This window comes from Sciurus carolinensis, chromosome 4 (assembly GCF_902686445.1).
Source record: "Sciurus carolinensis chromosome 4, mSciCar1.2, whole genome shotgun sequence".
Taxonomy (NCBI): Eukaryota; Metazoa; Chordata; class Mammalia; order Rodentia; family Sciuridae; genus Sciurus; species Sciurus carolinensis.
Genome location: NC_062216.1, coordinates 7,658,669 through 7,679,553, shown reverse-complemented (window position 1 = coordinate 7,679,553; position 20,885 = coordinate 7,658,669). Strand labels below are relative to the sequence as shown.

Sequence of the window (20,885 nt, the reverse complement as noted above, 5' to 3'; positions counted from 1 at the left end):
GGAATATCACTACACAACTGCCAGCACAATAAAAAAGTAAATACAAGTAACAGCACCAAGAGCAGCAGGAGGTGGAAAAACCGGATCGCTCACGTATCATCATGCTGGAGCGTATAATGGTATTGCCACTTTAAAATGAAGCTTGGCAGTTTCTTAAGAAACAGAAAGACTGGGGCATGGCTGAGTGGTAGGGAAAGCACTTACCTAGCATGTGTGAGGCACTGTGTCCAACACCCAGCACCACAGTAAGAGAAAAATGGAACTAAATATGTACTTAATATATGACCTGACAATTATGCTCCTAAGCAGGTGTCCCAAAGAAGTGAAAACATATGTACAGAAAAAAATAAAACTGTACACAGTTGCTCTTAGAAACTTTATTTGCAGTTAACCAAGAACTAGAAACAACCAAAATGCCCCTGGATGGGTGGATGGTTAAATAAACTGTGGTACGTCCATGTTCTGTTCAGCAATGAAAAGGGAGGAACTAATAGTGTATGTAAAACTTGGGCTGATCTCATATGGTGTGGATTTTCTTTTTTTGAGACAGGATCTCACTAAGTTTCCCAGACTGGCCTCAAATTTGCAATCCTTCTGCTTCAGGATCCCTAGCAACTGGGATTAAGGTGTGCCCACAGTGCCCACAAAGCTGGTGTGGATTTCTGGTGACTTTTGGAGCCCTGGCTGGTGTTTCCAGTAGCTACATTGCTGTCTCGGTCATGGTCCTCATCCTTGGTTTACCTTCCACCTCAACAGGTCAGGTGTAGGAGCACAGGGGACCACCAGTCTTTGGGGAAGACAGACACACTCAGGAGTTGCTGGTGGGTGGCTTCTCTAACTCTGTGTCTAAAGTTTGCCTGGGTCCCCTGGGCCCATCTAAGGACCCCACACTGGGCTGTGAGGGACCCCAGGGTTCTGATTTCCCCTTGCCCAAAACTCTCTTGATTCTGTCTGGGTCAAGCTAGACCCCAGGAAGGTGTCATCCCAGAGTCCCCAAAATATACAAAACTTCTGGAAAATCTGAAATGGTGCACAAAAACAAGATCTCCTTCCACCTCAAAAACCAATTCAAAAATATAGAGAAAAATGAAAATACACAAGGTTCATTAATGCTCTCACGATTGCTTTATTACTATTATTTTTATCCTGGACCACAGAAATGTGTTCTCTCTGCTTGCATTCTTTCCTAGACGTTGGTGGCTTCATAATGTTCTTGTGGTCACTGGTAGAGCTGCCTCAGATCCCGTGGCTACTGCCCCATGAGGTTGGAAGTTCTCCTCCCTAACTTTGGTAAAGAAGTGTTTTGTGCACTCCTATGCAATTCTCTGAGAACTTCAAGTTCCACCTTCTTCTCTTTGGTAAAACTTCTGAGCAAGCAAGGCAATCTGGCCCTCAGTGGAACGCTAACTGCGACAAGTGGATTTTGCTGTCTACAGTATCTGCTACTTAAGAGGTCAGAGACTTCCTCTCAGTTTTAGACTAAAGCTCCAAAATTGGCAGAAAACATAATGAGTTACCCCAAAAAATGGAACATAGGCCAGGTGCAGTGGCACATGCCTCTAATCCCAGCAACTCAGGAGGCTGAGGCAGGAGGATCACAAGTTTGAGATCAACCTCAACAACTTAGCAAGGCCCTAAGGACTCAGCGAGATCCTGTCTCAGAATAAAACATTTAAAAAGGGGCTGGGGATGTTGCTCAGTGGTTAAGGGACCCTGGATTCAATCCCCTGTACAAAAATAAAATAAAATAAAATAAAAGGAAAACAGGATTACCATATGATCCAGCAATTCCACTTCTGGGAACATACCCAGAGGAATTGAAAACAGGAACTAGAACAGATACTTGTGCTTCTGTGTCCATAGCAGCATTACTCTCACTAGCCAAGAGGGGCAACAACCCAAATATCCATCAACAGTCCAAAGGAGAAGCCAAATGTGGTCTACACATACAATAGAACATCATTCTGCCTTAAAAAGGATGGAAATGCGGACATGTGTACAACAGGGAGGAACCTTGAGGGCTCGCTGCTTAGTGAAATAAGCAGTCACAGGGCGTGAGCCCACTGACAGCAGGCGGATTCCTAGAGACAGAAGTGGAACAGAGCTGGGGTTGCAGGGAGCTGGGTGGTAGAGCACTTGCCTAGCATGTGCAAGGCCCTGGTTCAATGCCCAGCACTGCAAGAAAGTAAGAGAGCAAGGGGCTGGAGATATAGCTCAGTTGGTAGAGTGCTTGCCCCGCACGCACAACGCACAACGCCCCACCCTGGGTTCAATCCCCAGCACCAAAAAAAAAAAAAAAAAAAAAAAAGGAAAAGAAAGAAAGTACAACAGTGGGAACCAGGAAGTAGGAGGAGAAAGGGGGCTGGGAAGCTCGTGTTGAATGGACATGGAGTTTCAGCTGGCTGGTGGTGACTTGGTTGGATTAGTGAACGTACTAATGCCACTGAACGTACAGGACACAGCATAAAAGGTAAGTTCTGTGCAACGTATAGTCTACAGTCATAACAACTCCCTAAGCGGAACCTCCGTGTCAGCAGGCACCCCTCCGGTGACGATGGCGGGCCCCTGCGTGGAGAAGGCCGCCCTGACTTCTGCATCTGCGCCTTGTCCCGTTCAGCTCACTCTTCAGGAATTTTAATGATCTGACGCTGCGGGGAGTTTTACACGAAAATCTTCCTGGGGCATAGTTTCTACAAGTCATCTGGCCAGGGAAGAGTGCAGAAACAGAGCAATAATGGACACCTTATTCATCACTTAGAAACACTCATAACTAAAAGTTCTTGGAAGGAAAAAATTCTTATGTTTCTCTTCTGTTTTCCTCCTCCCAGACCGTCACCTCCCATTGCTTCCCAGCTCACATTCGCTCTGTGGTGTCTGGCAGCCCCCTCGCTGGCCTGCATTCGGAGATGGGGAGCAACTGGCCTGGTCTCTCCCCGTTCTCAGGGATTGTTGCAAGGGTCCCAGAAGCTATGAACAGGGAAATACATTGAAATAAAAAGAAATATGTTTATTCGTGAGACCTGTCTCGCGGAGACCCTGACTCCTCAGCAGGAACAGCCGCTCTAAATAAAGCCAGGCGTGTGAGGAGGGATCTCAGCAGCCAGCCGGTCAAGAGAGATCTGTTTGGCCCGGTTCCTTGAATGGCACCACAGCCCTCACTCTGTATGTGCCTTTTTGTGCGCCTGGCCCCACAATTCTGGGTCACTTGGGGACCAGCAGAGCTGCATATCCCCGGCATGTAGAGAATGAGCTCCCCATCTCCAGAAGCATGCAAACAGTGCAGACAGTCACCTTGAAGGGGATTCCTGCTTTGTGTACAAGTGTGGAATTCTGAGGTCCCTATTCTAGGAATTCAGTGACTTCTTTATTGCTGGATTAGAAATCAATTGCTCTGGAATCCAATATGGGCTCCTCCTCTTCCTTGAATGTGACTTGACCACAGGCACATTTCTAACACCCCTGAGTTCAGTTGCTTCATTCAGGATGATGACACACAGTCTACATACCTGCCCCTGTTGTGAGGACCCCTGAGATGCTTTTGAGCAGTGCACTGAGAAACCTGTGATTTTATTGCCGTTCTAGGGGGACACTGCTGCTGTTACTTCTCCCCGGTGGTGTGACATAAGCAGTCCTCCCGCTGGTCAGCCAGCAGTTCTAGTGGAGTTGGGAGGAAGAGGCATATCGTGAACAAAGTGCGTTTCCCCATGAGTCACGAGTCCCTAGGTTTGTTGCACATGGGTCTTGTGTTCTTTGGAGTGACCTTGAGAAGCATCTCTGGAACCTCGTGAACATCGACTTTAAAAAAAATGTCCAGCCAGGGCGTCCTTCCCCAGCAGGGTTTCCTTCCACTTCTACACATACCAAAAAGAAAAAGTCAACCACAGGGCTTGCTGAATTAATGAACCACTTCTCTTATCTATTTTTCCTGTTATCTAATTCTGAGAGGAAAGCTGGGAGCTCGGAGTGAGCTGGGAGACGCAGCTCACAACGTCTCCCTCCCACCCGGCCGAGGACAGCCTGGAATCTCTGGGCTGGGGCCAGGCTGTCCCTGAAAGCTGGCTCCACCGGGCCTGGAGGAGCTGCAGGAACACTGCTCCCACTGTGGGTGAGTCCCCTCCCGATCCTCCCTGGCAGAGGAGGCCAGGAGGAGCCGGCCAGCGGGCCAACGGGATCACAGGAATACAGGCCAGGGTGAGGGGTGGTGGGGAGAGAGGGCAGGGCAAGGCCTCCATGTGCCAGCACAGGGGTGTGTGGGAGCCTCTCAGGCCTCTGCTGAGCTGAGAAAGGATGAGCTTCCCCAAGCCCAAGCCACAGAGGCAGGGCTCCCTGTTGCTTTCTCTCTGCTTCGTTGTTTCTTTTTCTTACAGTTGGTTGGCATTTTAGTTTCTCTGTTTCCTGGTCCAACGCCCCACTCTAAGATTCGGAAGTGGATGGGAGGGTTGGTTTCTCAAGAAAAAAGCTCATTGAATAAGTATAGACCACACCAGAAACCCAGTGGGTTTGACCAGATATCTCTGGACCCTCAGTCTTTGCTCCCTTCCCCAAACCAAATCTCACTACTTTCCCTAGGCTCCCTGCTGCTGTCAGGGTCCTCTTAAGAACCCCATTGGAAAGCTCAGGCAAACCCTTCCTGGCCCTTGTCAGAGCTGGCCGTGTGCTGCCGGTCAGAAAGTCTCCATGGCGTTTCCTGTGAGCTGCTTTAGTTAATGAATAGGTCTCAGCCTTCAGAATCTGAGAGTTTTCTTTGCCTATTTGTAGGCGAGGATCAGTCAGTCAGCTTGAAGAAGAGTTTAATTTTCACTTATTCTGGAGCCAGATGTGAAGGGAAGGAGGGTGAGGGTGTCTCTTCTCCAAGCCCACTGTGTGCTTGCGAGAATTTGAATATGCTTTTAGCTGCCTGTGCTTTTGCAGATGCATCAAACTTAGCTCTGCTTCCTCTAAAACCAAAGTGTAGCAAACGAAGAAAAGGAGACACACAGGTAGAGGCAGGAGCAAGTTTGCAAGGACTCAGGTGGAGAATGAGGCACGGAGTTCTCTTCATTCAAGTAGTGCCTGAGAGATCTGGGAGAGTCTGCAACCTACCCAGCAGCCCCTGTCTCCTTGCTTGCTCCAAGGCTGAAAACAATGGCATTTTAAACTCTGTAGCAGTAGGAGGACTCAGCAAGTGCTCTTCTGGCATTGGGTAGGATTAGGTGCACTGGTGCAATGACTACAAATATTAGCTCTGCCAAGAAGAGAATGGAAAATATTTCCCTGTGGATCTCTCTCCCTCTTCAGCAGCCCCGCCAACTTCCAGCAGGCTGAATTAAAAAACTGTCTCAAAACCTACACTCATCTTTCCCAACTCTTTGACTTCCTCATCCTGGCTCTCTCCCACCCCGACTTCTGCTGATATATTTACTTCTTATGTTTTCCCAAAGTAAGGGAAACGAAAGGGTTTTAGCTGGGAAAAAATCGGTCAATCTGAATTGAGGGAAACCTTACTGGGTACAGCTGCTAGAATCTTGTGATTTTTCATCACAAAATTGGATTTACTTTTTAAATAGTAGTTGTAGTAGCAAATGTTTTGTTTCTGCTAGTTTTATTTGGACAATTTGGCCCAGAGAAAAGGGTATTTTAAAGTTCTATTTTATGAACTTTTTTGACAGAGTTCATTTTTAGCCACATAGACATTGGCAACCCTTTTCCTTTTTCTCCTAAGAATGTGTCTCTGAAAGTGATTTTGCACTCATGAGGTCAATTGGCAGGGGGAAAATATTGGTTTTCTACAGTTGGTATTGAGGATATGTTAATAAATTGCTCTTTATCCATGTTCTGTTTCTCAAGGGCAATAAAATACCCATTTCCAATGGCTTTCTAGTGCCTGGTTATATTTGTCGAGTGATTTACAGGATAGAAAATCACAGTTTGCACGTGTGAAGGGCATAAATGTTTTAGAGCTGGGAACAGTGGGGAGGAAGGGATTTAGGGCTGGGGCAGCACACCCGACTACAGAAATTCAAGCCATCAATCTCCAATTGTCTAAACAGAGCTCGAAGCGGAGATTCGAGGCAATTATCCGAATAACTGGCGGGGTGGGGGGTACTTTCACCTAAATTATCTAGATTAAAATGCGACTCGGGAAAAAGTCCCAGGTCTTTTAAGCTCCGCCTGGGCTCTTCACCATTGTGCTAATTTAGACGACTTTTCTATAGATTCTGGGATCAGAGTCGGGAATGGGAAAGGAAAGGCAGGTTTCTAGAAAAGTTTAAAAGGGGCTCGGGCCGCGCCACTGGGGACGGGAAGGACGCCGGGACGCCCCCCACGGGTCTGATAAAGCCCAGAAGCCGATCTAAGGTCAATAAACCAGGCGGCGTCAGGCTCCGCCGGTGGGTCGGAAAGCTCGGGGGCGGGAGTGAGGAGAGCTGCGCTTAAGGCTGTCGGCAAACGGAAAGGAAGCCAGGACTGGTGCGCTCCAGACCCAGGGAGCCCTCGGCCAGGGTGTGGGGCGCGCAGCCTGGGAGGGGTCCCCACCTGGGGGCCTCTGCCGAGTAACCCGGGCTTTCAAAGTGCCCATGGGAGCCCTGGTGGGTCCGGGTGCCAGGCGAACAGTTGTACCCCTGCCACGAGCTTGGAGAAGGAAATGGGAAAATGACATTTTTTTCCCAAGGGGCAGACGTGGGGTGAGGAGGGAAACGGAGCACATAATGCGAGCACATAAGAAGCCTCATCATTACCCCCAAAGAGAGAACTGAACTGTCCTGAAGTGAACTCGGAAAGGGTGACAGTATTGCTAATTAGTCATCAATTTTGATCCCTTTCGTAGGGCGCTTGGTAGTTTGCGAACTCCTCTCGCACCAGCCTTCGGCTTCTGCCGCTCCCCGCCTGAAGAGAACGATTGGGAGAATTAGTCTGCCCAAAGTCCTGCTGCTGGGGTCTCCCGCAAAGGGGCTGGTCGGGTTGCTAACAGATCGGAATCGTCCAGGCTTCTCCCAAGAGACAGTCCTAATACCCCGTACGCAGCCCGCGGGGGAAGCGGGCGATGGAGCTGGAAATAACGCGGCTCCCACCTGGGCCTCTTTGGGCCGCATAAGTCCTGAGTCTCCCCACCCTCCGGCTAAACTGTAGTGCAAAGCCCTAGTGGGCAGTGGGAGGTGGGATGGTGGAGTGGGTTGGGGAAGTGGGCGCCTTCAGCAACACGAGGCCCTGAGGGTCCCTCTGACAAGCGCGACAACACACTCTAAAGTCAGCAAATTACCAGATCCTTCGGATTTTTTGCCATTTTCCCGCACTCGGCCCACAAGGTAGAGGAGCTCTCCCTCAAGGTCTCTCTGGAGGGCCGAGGCTGGATTTCGTGTAATGCATTTCAACCAATCTGGCGCCTCGTGGGCCCGTCATCTCAGATGGATGTCGCGGCTGCGTTCGCCAGGGTCGCGGCGGGGAGACTCCGCGGGCCCACGTTCCCAGGGCAGGCTGTTGAGCCAGGAGCCCAGACAGCAGGCAGTGAGTTTCGAACCACTGTCAGTCGCCTGACTTCCAAGTTGAGCTGACGCTGTTCAGAACTGGTATCGGTCGCTCCTAGCGCGGGAGACCCCCTCCCGGAACGTAGAGACCTTGACCGCTGAGCACACCGACTGCCCAAACCGTGAGGCTGCAGCCAGCCACGTGCTGGGCGCTCGCGGGACCCTGAACCTGCTTGACCTGCGCCGCTAGCACCATGGTCTGAGCAGCGAGACAGCGGCGAAGCCCCTGTCCCCTTTCTCCCCGTCACGCCCGCCCATGTGACGTTCTTAAACGGGTCAAGGAGCTCGGTGACAGAGCCCCTGTTTTGCTTGCGCGAGGCCTTGGGTTTATCCCCAGCGCAGCGAAAGAAAGAAAGAAGGAGAAAAGAGGAGACTAGGGTTAGGGCTAAGTCAGTGGTAAGAAAATGAAAAATAAAAAATAAATAAAAGCTGAGTTCCCAGTTAGGCTGTACTGCACCCCAAGATCTTCCTGGAGGACCCCGCAGTCCGGCGTCCCAGCCCCCTCTGGCTCCGGACAGCAAGGCGCAGATTCAAACCCGTTTTTCTTTGGCAGGGTTTGGAGCGATATTGTGGGTGCATGGTTGACATCCCACCCTCATGGGGTCAGTAGCCAAGGAAAATGAGTCCTGGGACTCATTTTAAGACTGCAGAGCCTTAAGATTCAGACACAATCCCGTACCCGCGTGAGACCAGGAGCTAGAGATTATTTGAAGTGTGGGGACGTAGAGCTTGTTAAGGAGCCACCCGATTCCCAGGCCTGGCACCCGGTTTCAGGGGGAGTGCGCTGCCTTTTAATCACTTCCGACCGTAGCACAGGTCTTCTAAAAACTGGGTTTTAGCAACACTCCGGGCACTTACAGTACCACGTGTCCTAAACCCCGGGGCAGTAGCTGCAGTCCCTGAGCGGACGCCGGCGGGAGTGGGCGCAGTCGTTCCTCCCCCGAGAAAGGTTGTTCTTCCTGCATCCGCCCACCCGCCATTCTTAGGAATGGTCATTTTTCGGTTTTCATTGTCTCCTTAACCTTTCCTTCTTTTCTCCTTTCTTCCTCAACCCCGTTTGTCCCTCTCCTCTCCCTGTTAGAGTGTTCCTTTTCTTTTTCTTTTATTCAGTGTTCCTTTTCTGATTAATCAAAATACTTTCCCCTTCCTTTGTCCTTTATCCGTCTAATTTGTTCTTCTTTGCTACCTGTGTGCCTTTCCGTTCGGCATTCTGGCGGGTTTGCCGGAATTTCTCAGATACAGCCCCTGCCTGTCTGACTGTCGTTTCCCACCCCAGCCTGAGCCCTTCGGCGCTCATAATTAATTTGTTTTATAAATTTGGGTGTACTACTTACATATAGAAGTTACTGGATCGTGTTTAAAGAATCAGAAGCCTTCCTGTTGGTGAACTATTTTGTTTTGAATATTAAACTACAGAAGTAGTTGTTTTGTTGCCCTTAAGGAATTTCTTAAATTTCCACCTCTACATAGTTACACTATAAATAATTTTCCAAAAGCTAGGTAGATGTCTAACAAGATCCATTCTCTCAAAACCATGGGATAGGATTTTTTTAAATGCTGCAGAAACTTATAAAACCGAGCCAGATGATTTATCCTGCCACAATATTTATTATGGCTTTCCACTAACTCCAAAGATTTAACAGGAAATTGATATGGCATAAATAGATAACTTTTCCTTGTTCACCAGCTAGGATTTTGTTTGCTTTCTGTTAGATCGCAGTACTTCTATCATAATAATGATAGAACAATTAGACTTTCCTTGTAGATAAATAATGATTTTGAGGGCTTGTTGTTTGTTTTATGTAGAATTTGTTGTTAGATCACACATGAGAATTTTTTATATCATGGTGTTGATAGATAGTAGATGGTTTTTGCTTTCTGAAAATGACTGGAGACTGAAAAATTGACCTATAAGGAAAAAGCAAAAACAAGATTTTTTTCTCTTTTAAGAAACTTAAAGAAAATGTTTAAAAAAAACCCATTAACCAAACTTTTATTTAAAACACAAGATCATTAAGAGGTAAAATTTTGACCATGGGAAATTCAAAAGGAGTCCAGAAAGTCAGCTCTGGCTCTTGTACCATGATTCAAGAATGGCTAAATTTAGGGAAGTTATTACCACAGATGGGATGTAGTAGTCCCTGTTTAGGGGGAAAAGTAAGCAACCAACAACAACAAAACAAACAAACTAAAAACCCACGTGGGTTATTAAGGAAGGGCGGGTCTCAAAGCATTCCTTGCTTCTTAAAGGTTGACAAGCAGAATCTAAGAGTTCCTGGTTGAGAACCACTCCCCAGAATTCGAGCAGCTACCGACACCACCGGGGACCTGCTTCATTAAGGGTTATGGGGTGAGGGAAGACAGGATTCAGGGAGAGTTCTGGGAAGGGGCTCTGTGGAAGGAGCCCCGCTCCCGTGCTCCAGGCTTGCTCAGCAGGCACCCTGTCTTCCAGTCCCCTCAATTCCTCACCCTTTCTGCGGGCCTGCCTCCAAAAACTCTCCGCATGGTGGCCACTGGGGTTGCTCCAGCCACGATAACGAGGGGCTCGCTATCTAATCTAGACAGCAGCATGAACAATCCATTAGACCTCGGCATTTATCCGGGGTCGGGGAGGAGGGAAGGACAGGGCCTGGTGTGCCCCACCCAGTCCTGGGAAGCAGTGAGTTGCCCCACTGGCTGCAGGGAGAATTACGAACCCAGAAAGTTTGTGAAGACTCAAAACTCACCATGACAGATTATGCTTCCTAATGCTAGTAAATTATTTTGTTGTTGTTGTTATTATTATTATTATAAATAGCCATACTGTGGGTCACAGGTGGGCCTGTAATCCCGGCAGCTCCAGAGACTGAGGCAGGAGGATAAGGAGTTCAAAGTCAGCCTCCACAATTGCAAGGCACTAAGCAACTCAGAGAGACTCTGTCTCTAAATAAAATACAAAAATAGGGTGGGGATGTAGTTCAATGATGGAGTGCCCCTGAGTTTGATCCCCAGTATTATAATAATAATAATAATAATAATAATAATAATAATAGCCATACTGGGAGGAACCCAGGGCCTTGCATGCTAGGCAAGTGCTGTATGACTGAGCTACAACCCCAGTCCTAATTCTACCCACCTACAGTGTAAGAAAGAGAAGGAATATTGTGGGTTGAAGGGATCACTTTTCTTGTCAAAAGTTCAATGTGCTGTGCCTTCTCTCATCAACTCACCAGTGAAAGGGTGTTGGAAGATTCCAGTTTTTACCAGTATTCCTTGAGATTCCCGAGACTTAAATCCATCTACCCATTCATTCATTCATTCATTCAGCAAACATTTACAAAGCTTTACTCTGCGCCAGGCATTGTGCCTTGTACTGACAGGTGAAATTATTTGCCCAAGATGAGAACTATGCTGGCGGCTAGGGCGGGGACCCTAAATCAACTGTTCCCGTCCCATGACTGCTCCCTTCTCTCCCCAAGACATACAAAGCTGAGACTTGGGAGTGGGAGGGGCCCCAGAGGTTATCTGGTCCAGCCTTCCATTCAATGCAGGAATCCCTCCCCAGAAGGCCAGCAGCTAGGCCTCTGCTTCTGCCCCCTACCAACTCAAGGAATTAGCAGTTCCTGCCCGGGCTTCACATTTGAAAGTGGCCCAGCAACCTGGAAGGTCTTTCCCTGGGAGAAGATGATCTTGGCCTCCCACACCTAAACCCCCTCTGCTGTGGGGCTGCTGCAACTCCCAGGTGTCAGGCTTGGCTCTGCTCCAGGAGAAAGGGCTCTGCACTTGGGGGCACCACCTCCCCAAACTGGCCCACTGGCCTTCAACCCAGCTTGGCCAACTGCTCTCCTACAGCCTCTACGTTGAAATGTAGAGGGCTGAGTTGCTGGACACTAAGCCCCTTGAAACTTGAAGGAGCTATGGGCCTTAGCCAAGCTGACCTTCCTCAGTGGCCCACAGCAGATATTGGTTGCCAGGTCAGGGAAGATACTGGGCAGAAGCTAAAGAATAGTCAGTCTGGATGCTAGTTCCCACACAACCGCAGACAAGTGGGTGGCCTTAACAAGTTATTTTACTCTATTTCTAGCACATTCTAGAAATAAGATGTAGGAATGTACCTCAATATAGTTGAGCATGCCACCTCTATAAAAGAAAAAATGTTCTTTAAAAATAATCTGAGGGGCTGGGGAGATAGCTCAGTTGGTAGAGTGCTTGCCTTGCAAGCACAAGGCCCTGGGTTCATCCCCAGCACCGCGAAAAAAAAAAAAAAAAAAAAAAAATCTGAGCTTACAAAAAGCAATTTCTAGACAATGAGCCTATCACAAAGAATATTCTGGAAGTTTTTTAGAGCCATTTTCCTAGCATTAGTGTTAGAATGATGTGCCTTGAGTTTCAGCCTACTACTAACAGCTAAACTCCTTTGACCAAATTGCTTAACATTTTTGTCCTTTGTTTCTTATATTTTAAATCTTTATAATCCTAAGGGGGCCAGCAACTCTCCCCCATCCCTGAAAGAATCTCCATAGTACAAGGTGTTCCCCTGGACATCAATGGCCTCCTTGTTTTTGTTTGGCTTTCCCCCTTAACCTATGACTTCAAAACTCTCTAGAAATCAAGTATGTCTAAAAAGAGGTAGTCATCTACCTGACAAGCTGATAAATATATTTTTCATTATCTTACCCCAAACTGAGTGCTGCTGGTGGGTGTGGCCTTTTGAAAGGCAATTTGACAACGTCTCCTGAGCCCTAAAAGTGTTCAATTCTTTGGCCCACTTTTTGCCTTGATGAAACTAACCCTAAGGAAATAATGAAAGATTTACAAGATGCTTTACTTACCAAAATTTATGATTTGACAATGACACATAGAAAATTGATTTATGATAATAAAGAACAGAAAGTAGCCCAGACTCTAGACAATTAGATTTATTTAATATGCTACACTTAAGTCATAACATGGTTATTAAATTATGTTTTCTTAAGCCATTTAGTGACATAAGAAAGTCTCATATTTATTTTGGGGATTTTTTTTTTTTTTTTTTTTTTTTTTTTTTTTTTTTTTTTGGTACCACAGATTGAACCCAGGGTGCTTAACCACATCTCCAGCCCTTTTTTTTTTTTTTAAATAATTTTTTTGTTGTAGATGGACACAATACCTTTATTTTATTTATTTTTTTTATGTGGTGCCAAGGATCGAACCCGGTGCCTCACATGGACCATGCAAGCACTCTACCACTGAGCCACAATCCCAGCCCCCCAGCCCTTTTTAAAATATTTAATTTAGAGACAGGGTTGGGCTGAGGTGCTCAGGGCTTTGCTAAGTTGCTGAGGCTGGCTCTGAACATGATTCTCCTACCTCAGCCTCCCAAGCTGCTGGGATCACAGGCATGCACCACTACACCCGGCTATTTTGGGGATTTTTCGTTTTTTTGCTGGCATTAAACACAGGATCTCCTGCGTGCTAAGCACACACTCTACCCCTGAGCCACACTCCCAGCCCCTCACAATATATTTTTTAAAAATGAAAATTAGATTGTAAAACACTCTCTACCTGGAAAACTTGTGTTAAGAGAACAGAAAGAAGCCCAACGTTCTCAGTGGTTCTCTCAGCGGATGGTTAAGAATGGATTTTGTTTTCCTTGGTATACTTTTCTGCATTTCCAAAGGAACTGCAATGAATTCATGTTTGTCTGAGAAAAAAAGGCAAGTATATTGAGATGGGAATAGGGAAGACAGATCAGATCCAGGCCACTCAGGCTTCCTAACATCCGTGCAGCTGTTGTGTCTTCATGACAAAGACTGGTCGGGTTGAGGGCATCCAGAATGAGAGTCCCCAGCATTAGTGGACTCACACTGGAGCCCAGCCGGAGACTCTGCGCAGGAGAAGCGCCCACTGGCCGGCGGGGGAGTTTCCTGCAGAGGCCCCGCTCCCCTCCGGCTGCGCGGAGTGTTTTCCCAGCCCTCCAGAGTAACCCACTTGCAACCTTGAGTGTTACTGAAACCGAAAACAATAGGCTAGTTTTTGTAACTTTTCCCTCTGCTCACAACTCCCTTTGCTGGCAGGAGGATGCGGATCGCAGGGCCAGGTGCTGGCCCAGCTGCGAATGCAAGCTGATTATTCCCGAGGGCGAGGAGGGGGAACCCGGGCGGGAGAGGAAAGGCAGACCTTGGCGGTGGCCAAGGCGCCAAAGCCCGTGTTCAGAAAGAAGACCTTGGTGAGCGCCAGGGAGTCCAAGCCCGGAATGAGACGGCAGACCCCGTGAGCTGGAAGACAACTGTTAGTAAGCTCAGGGGCCATGTTTGGAACGGAACCGTTTTTTAGCCTGTGGAGAAATAAGTAGCAGTTTACAGAAGTCTTCCTCTCCCTGTGCAGGCGGGGTGTGGCATGGGGCTGAGGGACAGTGGTAACAAAATCCAAACATCAACCAGGAAACCTTCAAAACATCTTGTGCTGTTTTTTGTCTTAATGTAACGAATCCAGTGAACAAAAGATACAAGTAACAGAGATAAGGACCAAAGCCACGTTTGTTAATTAGCAAATCAACTTTTAGCAGATAGATTATATTCTGAACACAGTAGGGAATGTGGATGTGAAATAGGGTTCCCATCCTCTTTCTCCAAGTTCTATATTCAACAACCACAACAAACAAAAAACTTCAAGGTCAGTCTTTGTGTCTTGGTTGGTGGATAGTTGTTGGTAAAGGAATATTAACAGAATTGTTACAAACGGCAAAATTTCCAGTTATTAGAGACTTAGGTCAGTCAGCTCTACCTCAGCTCATCTTTGCCATTGTCAGTCGACAAGGCAAGTGGGGTCCCCTCGAGTGCCACAGTTGTCTTTATGCCACATTTGCTAGCCCTCTGTACAGCACAGGCATGGTGGTAAGCACTATCTCAGAGAATGATTCTCATAGAGCCAAGTTTCAGGCAGCTTTGGAATCAAAGTCTCAGCCACACCAGTTTTTCTGCTCCTCATCTCTGGAGAGAATGAAACCCAAACCCTGGAGCAAACCAGGTGGACCATTCTTTCCTTCGATATTGCGGGGACACACCCCAAAGCATTCCACAGCGTCAGAAGGGTGCTTATTTCCCAGGCGAATACTCCATTCTCTTCTAGCTGGCAATCCCTGGCTCTATGGGTCTGCTATATTGGCTGCTTTTGTCCTCACTGTGCTGTTTCACATTTCCAGAAATGTCTCCTCAGCACCAGTTTTCATCAAACACTGGTAGAGCCCAGAGAAGCATCCTGGGCATTCAGTCTTTATACAAGTTAAAAATGATCTTCACGTAAAATAGAGTGAGGGAAGTCAAACAATGCTCTTGGCTCTGCTACGAACTGCTCAGACAATACCTCAAGCCTCTCATCTGTACACTGGGAACAATGAATATTATTCATGATGCATTAATGTGTTCCCCCACACATCATACTTCATCTTCACGGCAACCTTCTGGGTACCAGAGGATGCTCTTAGAGTATCACACCTGTTTTACAGCTGAGAAAACTAAGACTCAGAGATGCCAAAGGTCACGCTACTAATAAGGAACAGAATTACATGTACAACCAGAGAAATGAAAAGTTGCACCCCATTGGTGTACAATGAATCAAAATGCAGTCTGTAAAATTAAAAAAAAAATTAAAAAGGAACAAAATTAAACTCAAATACCCTGTCCTAGCTACAGAGGGTTGCTAGGACACCCTTGGGTCATGCCAAGGATGCATGAGATTGCCCCTATGAGCTGACTTATAGTTGCTCAATAGGTATTCTCAGGATTCCTCAGTTTACTCATCCAAAAATCACGGAATCAAAGACTAACAAAGCAAAAGGCTCTTAGAACTGCCGAAGGCTCCCTCCCCATTTTGCAGGTGTGACCCAGGAAGGTTAAGTGATTTGCCAAAGGTCACTCCATGAGTTAGTAGAAAATGACCAATGTCATTTTAAAAAAATTAGCTAAAATGAACTGCCTACCAAGCCCATTTTTATGGCTTATTTTAAGCAGGTTAATGAGTATACCAGCTTTAAACCCAACTGAGTAAATGCTGACACTAGTTTATAGATTGGGCAGGCAGATAAGTAGCAATAAGGAATTATTCTTCTCTCATTTATCATCAGCCTCTCCAAGGTGCAAGTTATAAAATGAAGCAAAGAGAAGTTCAAGTGCCCCCACACATGTGAGATCAAAACAGGGAAAATAAAGTGGTTTACAAAGCCATAGCTTTATTATTATTATTATTTTAAGACAGGGTCTAAGTTGCTGAGGCTGGCCTTAAACTTGTGATCCTCCCACCTTAGCCTCATGAGTTGCTGGGATTATAGGCATGTACCACTGTACCCAGCTCAAAACCATACATTTATGAATCTGAGATCTCCTGAGATGTGAAAAAGGGAAGTATTTGGGGAAATTGCTTGCATTTCATAAATAGGCATATTTCTTATATAGAACTCTGTATTTGGTTGATACAGAAATCTACATTTTGACTGATTTGTGTTCAATCACTGATTCATTCCTTTGAGTAAGTATTGAGCACCTACTGTGGGCAGAACACTGTGGGGAAGGGAGGCTCTAGTATTATTAAATACTATTCCAGCTATCAGGAAACATAAGCTTAATGAGGTAACAAAATACAGCACAGGAGCACAGGCATGCACAGACACCAGTCTCAACCTCATGGGCCTGTGGAATGAGCACTTTGTATCAAACCCAAACCCAGACCCAGACCCAGCACATGGCAGGGCACTGGCGGGAGTAGGCAGGAGGGGTGGCTGCTTGGGCTGGCCAGGGTGGCCAGAACAGGAGCACACTGACATAGCCTTGTCATCATCCTATCCCCAAGGAAACTTCTGTATCCAAGTGGAAATGTCAGAGGCAGAAAATGAGACTGAATTGATGGCCCCAGTTAAGGACCTAATCCCCAAAACTCATGAAGCACAAACAAACTGGTGGAGAGATGGATGGGGACAGAGCAGTATTCTAATATATGTTGAAAATGAATAAAATCCACAGACAATTTGCTTATTTGAGAGGTAGGCTTTAGTAAAATCTCACGTGCCATTCTGATGGGCTGGTTTATTTCATTTCATTTTATTTTTTATCAAGCCCAGTTTGCCAATGGTGGACCTCAGGCCCAAAGTTCAATGTCAATAACAGAACAGCTACAAATCCAGTAAGTGACTTTGCTCTCAGCTGCCCAGGCAAGAAACTGTGAAACTCCACCTGGAACAGCACCTGGCTCCGTTCCCCTTCCCTCCCCAGTGGCTGGCCTTGTGTGTTACAACATGTAACCACTCATCTCTGGGCCGTGGGCCCTGCATTCATAAAACTGACACGGTGTCCAGTGTAAAGAGAACACAGAAGATATTTACTCAATCCTTTACTTGGTAGTCAGGGAAATGAGGCTGGGTGAGTTCAAGTGACTTATAAATAGGGCAAGGATATGTTTTATGTGATATTACGAGTGTGCATGCATACCACTAATAATTACTCAGGACAACCAAGTGTGTGGTGCACACCAGTAATCCCAGCTGAGGCAGGAGGATCACAAGTTCAAGGCCAGGCTCAGCATCTTAGTGAGACCCTGTCTCAGAATAAAATAAAAAGGACTGGAGATGTAGCTCAGTGGCCAAGCACCCCTGTGTTCAATCCCCAGTACCTCATCCTCCCAAAGTAAAGAATTGCACAGGACAACTGGCATCTACTAGACCTGTCCTAGCCTGTTTCAGGCAACCTAGGATATTGGGTTACTGTAGTCAAGGAGGAAATAAGAACGAGGGCCAAGACCAGATCCCTACCCATTATACACCCCACAACTTTACCATCTTATATTCTTTATTTTGAAGACTGGGTATGTATGAGTCCACAGGACAGGTGAGAAGGCACTCAATCTAGAAATGTAATATGGGCCTACTACCCATTGTGGCATGGCTTATCCCCTGAGGAGGGCGTGTGATACCTGTGATTCTACGTGTCGGTGACTCCTGACTCTTTACCACAGCCTCAAGCTCCCACCTGCCTCCATTCCTGGTTGAGCCAGGGTCACAATTCTAGCCCCCTGCAAAGGGTGGGAGCTACCCCATGTCCCCAGGTTCCCAGGCTTTACCCAAGAGTCCAGGGCTGCCTTATCACTAATCCTCTCACCCTAGTGATTGCATCACAGTGAGGAAAGTTTGACCTTGGGATTCAGACTTACAGAGGAAGATACCAGTTCCTGCAGGCCAGGGCCAGGGCCCAGCACCTAGTCCTGGCTGTGTGAGTGAAGGGCTCCAAACCTGCAGGCCTCTCTGGGTCCTAACTGCCTCGTCTTCAAAATGACTGAGTTGGACAGAATATTCCAGGTCCTTTGACATCAATGTTGAAGAGAGGCTGTCCCATGACTGATAAGTGGGCCAAAGGTACTGGGGCCATGGTCTCCCTGCCACCAGGAGCCAGGCTCCAGTGCTGATGAGGTGTTGTGTGGCACCTTCTGCACCAGCCTCTCTTAGCTCACACACAGTGGGAGGGACTATGGCGTGTGTGTGTGTGTGTGTGTGTGTGTGTGTGTGTGTGTCTGCCACAGCCTTCATCTAGCTCCTCAGTCACGCAAGGCAGGGGGGCATACTGGATGAGGATAGATAGGGACACTCAAATTTCCTGAATTCAACACATCTTCTTAAACATCTACTATATGTTAGAAACTATGGAAAATACAAATTTGTCAACCACAGGATTTCTGCCCTCAGGAGATTGAAATTTGGGGGAGAGAAGACTGTAGACATTCAGACCTGTGGAGAAATTAAACTGAGATAAAATATGTTAAAGGGTGTAGGGGAAAAGGGACTGACTCTGGAATGGGGTTGGAAGTGTTTCTTTTTTTTTTTTAAGCATATGTAAATATTTCTCTTTTTTTTTTTTTTTTTTTTTTGAGGGGGGGCAGTGCTGGAAATCTAACCCAGGGCCTCACGTGGTACAAGGCAAGTGTTCCCCCATTGAGGTACACCTCCTGACTTATCAATCGTGGGACAGCCTCTCTTTGACATTGATGCAGTGTGCTGGAGTTGCAAGGGACCTGGAGGGTTCTGGTCCAATCCTCTCATTTTGTAGGTGCAGCAGCTGGGACCCAGAGAGGACTACAGACTTATCCAGAGTCTGCGGTACTTACATGGCCAGGACCAGGTGTGCTCTAGGTGTGCTAAGCCCTGGTCATAGTCTGCTCTCCATCTCAACATGCTGCTGTAGGGACTGATAGCTCCCTCCATAAAACTCCTGCCTTCTTCCCTTCTCTCACAGTACCAATGCCTGGGGTACAGGAGTGGGTAGTTGTTAAGTTCTGAAATCATATCACTTGTGTTTAAATCTTGGCTCAGCCTCCTATTAAACTAGACAAGTTATTTAATAGTTCATGCCTTGGTTTCTTTAGCTGGAAAATGGGAGAAATGGAGTGATTGTGCAGATAAATGAGATAATTTGGGCAACATATCTGGCACCATGCCTGGTATATAGTAATGCCCAATGTCAGCTGTTGCTCAATAAATGTTTGCCTAGTAAACGAATTGAAGTTTTCATCTAGAGTCCAAGTCTTTTATCTTGCATATTCAAATGGGCCTCCCATTTTGAGTTCCTCATGGAATATATTCATTATCTGTGGCTAAGACTGAGTTCAGATGCAAAGGCCTAAAGCTCCCACCCTTCCATTGTGTGGGACCAGGAATGAGCCTGGTGGTGAGGAACCATTTGACTAACAGAGTGGCACAATTTGGTGAAGTCTATTTAGAGAGTTTAAAGTTACAAAATGTTGGTGCAGGAAGGGAACTGGGAGATGATTTAGTCTCTTCATTTTACTGAAACAAAACCACAGCTTAGAGAAGTGACTTGCCTATGGTCATAGGACTCATCAAGTGGCAGTGGCAGAAGTAGACCCAGGAATCCTGAGAGGAGATCCAGGAGCTCACCTCACCTGCCGCCTAGTCACCTAAGCAACCTTCTACATAGAAGCTCTTAGGTAACAGCAACCCGGGATCCCTCCCTCCTCTTTCTACTGTGTTCTAGAGAAAAGACTGTTTCTCAGTTCTCATGGTCACATCTAAGGTAGACTTAGGGCTCTTAGCTGTCCAGAACTAGGGAATATGTTCATGACCCTCCAGTTAGTGTTACCCACCGAGACGGTGGCTGTGGAGGCTTTCAACACAAAGGGCAGGTAAGGGAGGCAGCAGCGAGGCAACCTGCTTTCCAGTCTGTCAGGCCTCAGATAACACCGGCCTTTCTTCTTCCGAAAGAGCAATGGGGAGAAACCAAGATGGAGGAAGGTGGAGCCGGGGGAGATCAAGCGAAAGGCCGGGAAGGAGTTGACTCGACCGCCTCTTCTCCAACAGGGCAGTTAGGGTGTGTTCACTGTAATAAAGCAGCACTCGCTCCCCGACAAAATCCGAAGCGCACGACGAAGAAAGCCCGCCCTGTAGGAACTCGCCGTCTTATTACGTAGACGCCCTTTATTTACCTACCTATCTTCTCTGTCCCTATGTAAAAACTCGGCGAACTCTAAAAGACCTGTCACTGGTGTCCTGGTTTTTCTGCTGTCGCGCGCAGAAAACCTGCCGTGCGACTGGCCAGTCTTCCGAGCTGCGTTGAGCCGGACCCTCCAGTGAAGTCCCCCTGGAAGGGCGCAGCGCCTTCACCGGCCGCAGGACTCCACGCCCGGGCGCGCGAGGCGGGCGCGGCCTCTGCGCCCGGGGCCCGCGGCGGGTAGGAGCGGGGGCAGGCGCGCGCGGAGCGGGGCGTGGGGTCGCCGTCCGGGGCCGCGAGGCTGGCGGCGCCGGGACGCACGCAGGGCGCGCGGGGGCCGGGAAGGAAGCGGGGCCGGCGCACCGGGCGCCAGGCCCCGAGGCGCTTCCGCGCCGCCTCCCTCCGCGGAGCCGGGCCGGGGCGCGCCGCAGGGGCGGGGGCGGCCGGCCGGGGGCTGACCCCGAGCGCCGCCGAGTCTGCGCCCGCCCGCCGCCCCGCGCTCGCCTCCTGCCGCCTCGGGTTACGCGGCGGCCGTCAGCGCGCACCTCATCAATAAGGCCTGACAGGCCGCCGGCTCCGCGGCCATCCATCACGCCGGGCGGCGCGGGCGGCGGGCGGCCGCGGGGCGGGCACGCGGGGCCCGGGAGCCGGCGGCCCCAGGCCCGGCCTGAGCGGCACGGCCGGCTCAGCCTCGGCAGCGCACCGCCGGCCCGGGAGGCGCCTGCGGAGAGGTGAGCGTCTGCGTGGGTGCTCCAGGCCCTGCTCACCCGGAGCGGGCCCTTAACAGACTTGAGGCAGCATTTCTCTATCCATCCACAAATATTGGACTTAAATTCCACTTCTTAATCCTTGTGTCTTTTAAAGATGTGCTCCTTTGTTTTTAGAGAGCTGTGAGTGATGTAAGCAATGATCTAGTACAACCCATTTATTTCACAGA

General features: G+C 48.1%; 1 protein-coding gene across 3 annotated transcripts in view; it reads left to right on the top strand.

The window, feature by feature from the left end:
• The first annotated feature begins 4,007 nt into the window (after window positions 1-4,007).
• Window positions 4,008-20,885, top strand: part of Gata4 (GATA binding protein 4) — a 78,693-nt gene continuing 61,815 nt past the window's right edge. Inside the window, exon 1 of one of the 3 annotated variants that reach the window (XM_047549379.1) lies at window positions 4,008-4,105. The gene's annotated coding sequence lies outside the window, so the exon portion shown is untranslated. Of the gene's footprint in view, window positions 4,106-20,044; window positions 20,189-20,450; window positions 20,680-20,885 lie in introns of those variants that run through there. The other 2 variants (XM_047549377.1, XM_047549376.1) reach the window with 2 other exon arrangements.